Here is a 7,494-nt window from a genome sequence, read left to right as displayed (position 1 = left end):
GCATAGAACAAAGCCATGTCCCAATAATTTAATTCACTCACTAAACAAATGGGTAACATGTAAGTCTCAACCGTGAGGACACAAGCCACAACATGCAACTTATGTGGAGGAGCTCATCAAGATGAAAATTGTGATTTATTTAAAGAGGATCGACCCTCTTGGGAGCAAGTGAATTATATGAAAAATTTTTCAAGAAATCTACAAAATGACCCATTCTCAAAGACATACAATCCAGGTTAGAGGAACCATCTAAACTTTGGGTGGAAAAATTAAAGGCAGAGAAATTTCAATAGTTCATATCAACAAAGATCATCTTCAACACAACCACAAAGTTTTTAGAAGCCTCCTTTTGATAACACCTCAGACAATTTTTCAAAGAATTCATGCAACAAACCAAGGAGTTCATAATGGAGACAAGGGCTAATTTCAAGAATCAAGAGACCTCTATAAAGAACCTGAAAATGCAAGTTGGTCAAATTGCCAAACAATTGGCAGAGAAGCCTCCACACTCCTTTCCTAGTGACACAATTTCAAATCCTAGAGAAAAGTGCAATGTTATCAATCTGAGAAGTGACAAAGTGGTTGGCCAAGAGGCAATAACAAATAAGGCAGAAGAAGAACCATCAGAGTAGGAAAATAAGCAAATAGAAGAGATCCACACTCCACTACCTCAAGCTCCAAGGGAAGTCACAAGGGAGAGAACGTATGCACCTAGAATTCCCTTCTCACAAAGATTACAAAAGGAGACTCAAAAACAACAATACTCAAAGTTTTTGAAAATCTTCAAGAAGTTGCAAATTAATATTCCATTTGTTGAGGCTTTAGAACAAATGCCTATATATGTAAAATTCATAAAGGAGTTGCTAACCAAGAAAAGGACCCTCAAGAAAGATGAATCTGTGATCCTCAATAAGAAATGCAGTGCTATTATTCAAAGGAAGTGCCTCAGAAATTGAAGGACTCAGGTAGTTTTTAAATCTCATGCACTATTAGAGACATCACCATTAGAAAAGTATTATGTGACCTATGAGCAAGCATCAACTTTATGCCACTGTCCATGATGAAGAAGATGCAAATAGAGGAAGTCAAACCCACAAGAATCTCCTTTCAACTAGCTGACAAATCAATAAAGTTCTCTCATGGAGTGGTGAAAAACTTGCTAGTTAAAGTAGGAGATTTTATATTCCCTATAAATTTTGTGGTTCTTGACATGGAGAAAAGTGATGATGTTTTATTATTCTAGGAAAGCCTTTCCTAGCCACTGGACATGCACTCATAGATGTTCAAAAGGGAGAATTGACATTAAGAGTCCATGGTGAGCAATTGAGCTTCAATTTCTTTAAGACCATGCAACATCCCAGTGAGATAGAGAATTGTATACAAATTGATCTAATTGATGTCTTAGTGGAAGAAACCATTGAAGAAGGGCTACTCTTTGACACTCTTGAAGACCATCAACCTCTAGTGCTAGGAGCTAATGAAGAAACAGTAGAGGAAAAGGCCATTGTTGGACAATTGTGGAAAGAAGTTGCATGCTTCTCCCAAAAAGATGGAAAAATATTCCATGACTCTTGGAAGAGACACAAGGAGGTCCTTGAGAGAAATCCACAATATGACATGCCCAAGGAGATCTTAATCTTATACTTTTATGATAGGATCTCTAGAGACTACAAAGCAGTGCTTGATGGATGGGCTAGAGGCTCAATAAAAAAATAAACAATAGAAAAAGCTTGGACATTGATAGAAGAGTTGGCAGCATGTATCAAAAAGAGAATTGACATGAAGATGAAGGATGCATGCATTAACACGGATGGTACTGAAGTGCGTTGTGAAGTTCCTCAAGTCCCCATTCCCCAACCTAGGGGGAAGCAACGTCAAGCTAATGACGATAAAAGAGTGCTTGTTGGGAGGCAACCCAATGTTGGTTAGTCTTTTCTTTTCTCTTTCTATTTTGTTTTTCAATTCTTGCATTATTCTTCCTCCCTATCCTCCTCTACATGCATTGTCACCTTAATCATCATGTTTATTTTTCCGCATCTTTTTTATTTTCTTATTCGTTAAAGTATCACATTTCAAAATATAATAATAAAAATTAAAAAATAAAAATTTTTCTAAAATATTTGTTCATGCATCCAATCACCTAACGCCACAAATATTTAGCGTTCTATGTTCTCCCATGCTCTTCACTACTTGATAACATGATTGAACTCTAAATTTGGTGTTCACTAATCTATACACGGCCAAACTCTAAGTTTGGTGTTGCAACTAAGACCAAAAATGAATATAAAGAGGGCAACAAGGGTAGAGAATGAAGGAAGTAATTTAGAGTATGGTGGTTAGTATTTCTTTCTTTAAGTTTCCATCTCGTCATTCTTGTGATGTGTTTGCATCTTTAGTATTTTTTCCCAGAATTTCATTCAATAAACTAAGAATTATTGCAAGATAAGCAATAATTTCATGGTTAATTGAGCAATACTTTGAGTTAGTGTGCATTCATTGATTATAGGAGAATTTGGAGAGAATTGGCAAGGATTAAAGAAAAAGAAGAGGCTATGAATCACTATGAGCAAGAAACACAAAGAAGGGAGGCTATCCAGAGAGTTCTTTGGATCAAACAGAGAGCTCCCAGGATACCAATTGATGAGAAAAGCTTAGCCGTACAATGTGAGAAAGCAAGCGTGCCACGCCAAACCAACTGTGCTCTCCCCAAGGGCATTAGATCCTCTCAAGTGGGACGTAAGAACAAGGGCGTGGCACTTGAAGGTCAAAACAGAAAGCAAAGTTGTTAAAATTATGCACAGTCGTCCAATGTGGGAGCATAGCCATCCAACGCCAAAATGGAAGTCATACGTACGCATCTCCCATGCGTACGCACAAGTCATGAAGATTGCTAGGTTGTCCATACGCATCCCTATGTGTATGCGCAAGTTACAAAGATTTGCCAAATCATGCGTACGCATGACACCTAGTTCGTGTCCCACGTGAGAATTCAGTCGCGGAATGCCTGAATCAAAACAGGGAGCATTTGAAGGCAAATTTGCATAGCCGTGGGATGTGAAAAATTTGGTGTGGCACGTGAGGACTTAAATAAAAGCTATCCAACCCAAATTGAAGGCCACATGTTGTACGCATGAGGAGCATGTCCCACGCACCAATTCGGTCACCTCCCAGGGGCCTTAAATCACCCACTAAGTCCTCCAATTCTTCAATAATTAATTGATTTACTCAAGGCTCAACTTAAGCCCACTAATCACATCATTAATTGAGGATTGCAAGGAGAAAAGATCCAGAGCTTGGCTGGAGGAAAACATTTATGAATGAGATTTAATTTTATTTTGATTTTGATTTAGTTTAAGTTTTTTGAATTTTAGGTTTTCTTTTTGGTTTGTATTTAAAGGGGAGAATTCACAGCCGGCCTTTCTTCTTTGGCACTTTTACTTTTCATAATTTAAGGATAGAGGAATCACCCTAACTTTGGGTGGAGAGAGTAACCCCAAAAGCCCCAGCTGAATTTCAATAACAACTCTCAGGGCGGTTTCAATCGAAATAAGTTCAATAATTTCAACAACCATTAATTTCAAGCCTCTCAACCACAGCAGGCATCTACTCAATCCCAGAGCCACTTTGACTTGGCTTCAGTAGTTGCTGAGCTCTCCAAGAGTACTCATAGTTTTATACAGGAGACTAGAGCTTCACTTAGAAACTTGGAGATGCAAGTAGGACAGTTGAGTAAGAAGATACCTGAGAGGCCACCTAACACTCTCCCTAGTGATATAGTTACTAACCTAAGAGAAGAGTGTAAGACCCTCTGAATGGCTAAAGAATCCATACTGAAGAAGGAAGTGCAAGTTGCTAAGGGGTCAAAAGAGAAAGAAGCTTCAGAAAAGGCTGAAGTTACACTGTCACATGCCCCACCTAGGGCATTTATACAGTGGTCCTGACTAAGGAGTGCAATGCACTAATTCAGAGTAAGCTACTAAAGAAGATGTCAGATCCAGGGAGCTTTCAAATTCCTTGCACTATTGAGAATATCACTTTTGACAAAGCCCTTTGTGATCTTGGCTCAAGTATCAATCTAATGTCCTTATCTGTGATGAAGAAGATGCAAATTCAAGAGGCACAGCCTACAAGGATAGCACTACATATGGCAGATAAGTCTCTAAGGTAGGCACATGGGCTGGTGGAGAATGTCTTAGTCAAGGTTAGAGAGCTTTTCCTCCCTGCCGATTTTATGACACTTGATATGGGAGAGGATGTAAATGATTCTATCATCCTAGGAAGACCATTCTTAGCCATGGAAAGAGCTCTGATTGATGTTGAGAAAGGAGAATTGGTTCTGAGGATGCATGAGGACTACTTGGTATTCAAGGTTTTTAGACCTTCAGCACTCTCTAGAGAAGGAGGTACCTGCATGCAGAATTCATTACTTAAGCCTCCTCCTTTGGTGGGAACCAATACAATTCTCCCTGACATCAAACTTAAGTGTGGTGTTAGGCATTCATCACCCACCAAGGAGGGATGAAGTCCCAAGAAAAAGGTACCCAAGGGCTGGAGGAACAAGAAGATTCCCACTGAAGACTTCTCACCTGGGATGAAAGTGGTATTCATTAGAAGCCCAGTCCTACCTCATACAGTGAACAGGATCCTGTCTCTTGAGCATATTGAGTTGATCTATGATAGCGTACAAAAGAAGTTCACAGTGAGGAGTGAGGACCTGAGCCCCCATGACCTTCCTCCTTAGAGGAGCTGACCGTCAAGCTAGTGATGATAAAGAAACGCTTGTTGGGAGGCAACCCAACCAAGAGTATACTTTAGTTTTCTTTGTTTAGTTTGAAGTTTCATTTATTTTTCATTGTTTTTCATAGTTTTTCCTTGGTTTAATTTTGTTTGTAATTATGCACAATGCTTAGAATAAGGATAGGAGAACTCAGAAGGAAGAATAGAACACCTTGAAAAAAGGTTGATTCGAAGTGCTTGGGTGCTAAACACCAGATGGGCGTTTAGCGCCAAAATGGAGCATTAAACGCCAGGAGGGCATTTAATGCCCAGAACGGACAGGCAGAGGCTGACATTAAATGCTAGGTGAGCTTTTAACGCCCACAAAGGGCACTATTTTAAAGCTTTGTCACCCCTCTTAGGGAGCTAGATGCTAGCTGGGCATTTAGCGCCAATGACTCGCCCAAAAAAAAAAAGTAAGTGCCATTACTGGCTGGCGTTTAGCGCCAGCAACCCAGTTTCAAATATGAAGGTAGGGATTTAACCAACGGTTACATTCCCAACCCCCACCCACTTTGACCATTCAACCCACTCCTTCTCTCTCCCCCTTAGCCACTCTTCCATCCACATTCATCCACCCCATTTTCCAAAATTACCTCCCATCAACATATCAAATCCCATTAACCTTTCACCTCACCCCCCCCACTCCACCCACTCACAACTCATCATTCTCATCAATCTCTCTTTCCCATTAACCAAATTCAAATTTCATATCCCTCCCACCCTTATCCCCTATAATCGAACCCTATCCCCCCCACCTCTATAAATACCCACTTCTTCAACTCTTTTCACCACACCTCCAATTCCCATCTTCCTTCCCACTTTTTCTTTCCTTACATACACTATCCTCCTTCCCTTTCTTTTACCACTCCAATGCCATACCTCCACCCTCTCTTCTTCACCTATTTCTTTTATTTTCTTTGCTTCCCTTTTACAACATTCCCGTCTTCAATATCTTTTCTATTCTCTCTAATTTTACTTTGCTCAGAGACGAGCAAAACTTTTAAGTTTGGTGTTGGGCACTCCACTTTTTTCTCATTTTTCATTATCTCTATGGCACTCAAAACTGGTGAATCCTCTTCAAGGAAGAGGAAAGAGAAGGCCACTGCCTCCGGTCCTTATGACTTCACTCGGTTCCTCTCAAAGACCCATGAGGATCACTTCTATGAAGTTGTGAACAAGAAGAAAGTGATCCCCGAGGTCCATTTTGAGCTTCAACTAGAGAAGTACCTGGAAATTCGGGAGCAGATTCTGAGACGGGGTTGGAAAGTTTTGACCAACCTTGTGATCGAGGTGGGCATACTTATGGTCAGGGAGTTCTACGCCAACGCTTGGGTGACTTTCAAGCATGAACATAGCGTGAACCCAGACCCGAAGAACTAGCGCACTGCAGTCTGAGTGGCGATCATGGAGTTTAGTCCTGATAGTGTGAGGGAGATACTTCATCTGCCACCATCCAGAGACGACCCTCATTCTTACACTCAGAGGGTCAACACTGACCAGAGGCTGTACCAGATCCTCACAGACATATGCCTTTTCGGAGCACAGTAGACGAGGGACGCCAGAGGTCAGGCATACCAACTGTGTAGGCATAACCTGAAGCCGGTTACTAGAGGATGGTTGGAGTTCATTTAGCACTCCATCATCCCTACAAGCAACCAGTTCGAGGTTACCATTGACCGAGCCGTGATGATACACTGCATCATGCTCGGTAATGAGGTGGAGGTGCATTAGGTGATCCCTCAGGAGTTGTACCGCATAGCGACGAAGGCCTCCACCTCTGCTAGATTGGCCTTCCCTCACCTCATCTTCTGCCTGTGTGAGGCAGCCCGAGTTCGGATGGATGGAGATACCCCTATTGAGGTCGATAGACCTATCACTAGGAGGGTCATGGAGCATGCTCAGGAGCATGGACATGAACCACCACAGGAGCCAGTTCCACCTCATCAATAGGAGATTCCAGAGATGTCTCAGGAATTCTATTTCCCTTCCTGTAACTACTGGGACCAGTTGACCACATCTATTGGGGAGCTGACATCTTCTGTGAATCAGCTGAGGATTGAGCACTAGGACCACTCAGCCCTCCTCCATCATGGAGGAGCAGCTGAGGTAGAGGTGCGACAATGAGCTAAAGCGCCAGAGAGGATTCCCAGGAGGGAGCAGAAGCCACCATGACTGAGGTGGTTGAGTTTCATTATCTCTTGCTTTATCTTACTTTTTATTTTTTAATATTCTTATCTTATTCCATGTTTTCTATTTAAAATTTTTGCATGATCACTAGTAGTACTTTATTGTTTTCTAGTTTAGTTATTTATTTTGTTATTTTATTCATATTTTGAAAGATATCTCATGTATTGCTCACTGAGCTTGAAAAATCAAAAGAAAAAGAAAAGAAATAGTAAAATGCATGAGGCTTGAGTTATATATTAGGAGTCTGTCTAGTTACTTTGATGTGGTGATATTGTCTTTTATTCTGGATGCATGAATAAACAATACATATTTGATATTGAAGTTAAGAATATTGGTCCTTGAGGTACATGAACCTAGAGAAATATTGTGGATCTTCTAAAGTAAGTGAGACATTGATCCTTGAAGCAAAACCAACAGCAAAAAGAAAAAGAAAATAAAAAGAAGGGTCCAAGGCTCTGAGCATCAATAGTTAGGAGGGTCAAATTGATCAAAAAGCTCAAAAGAGTTGTTTTCCTAACCATATGCTTG

This window comes from Arachis ipaensis, chromosome B05, assembly GCF_000816755.2.
Source record: "Arachis ipaensis cultivar K30076 chromosome B05, Araip1.1, whole genome shotgun sequence".
Classification (NCBI taxonomy): Eukaryota; Viridiplantae; Streptophyta; class Magnoliopsida; order Fabales; family Fabaceae; genus Arachis; species Arachis ipaensis.
This window is presented reverse-complemented; position numbering follows the sequence as displayed.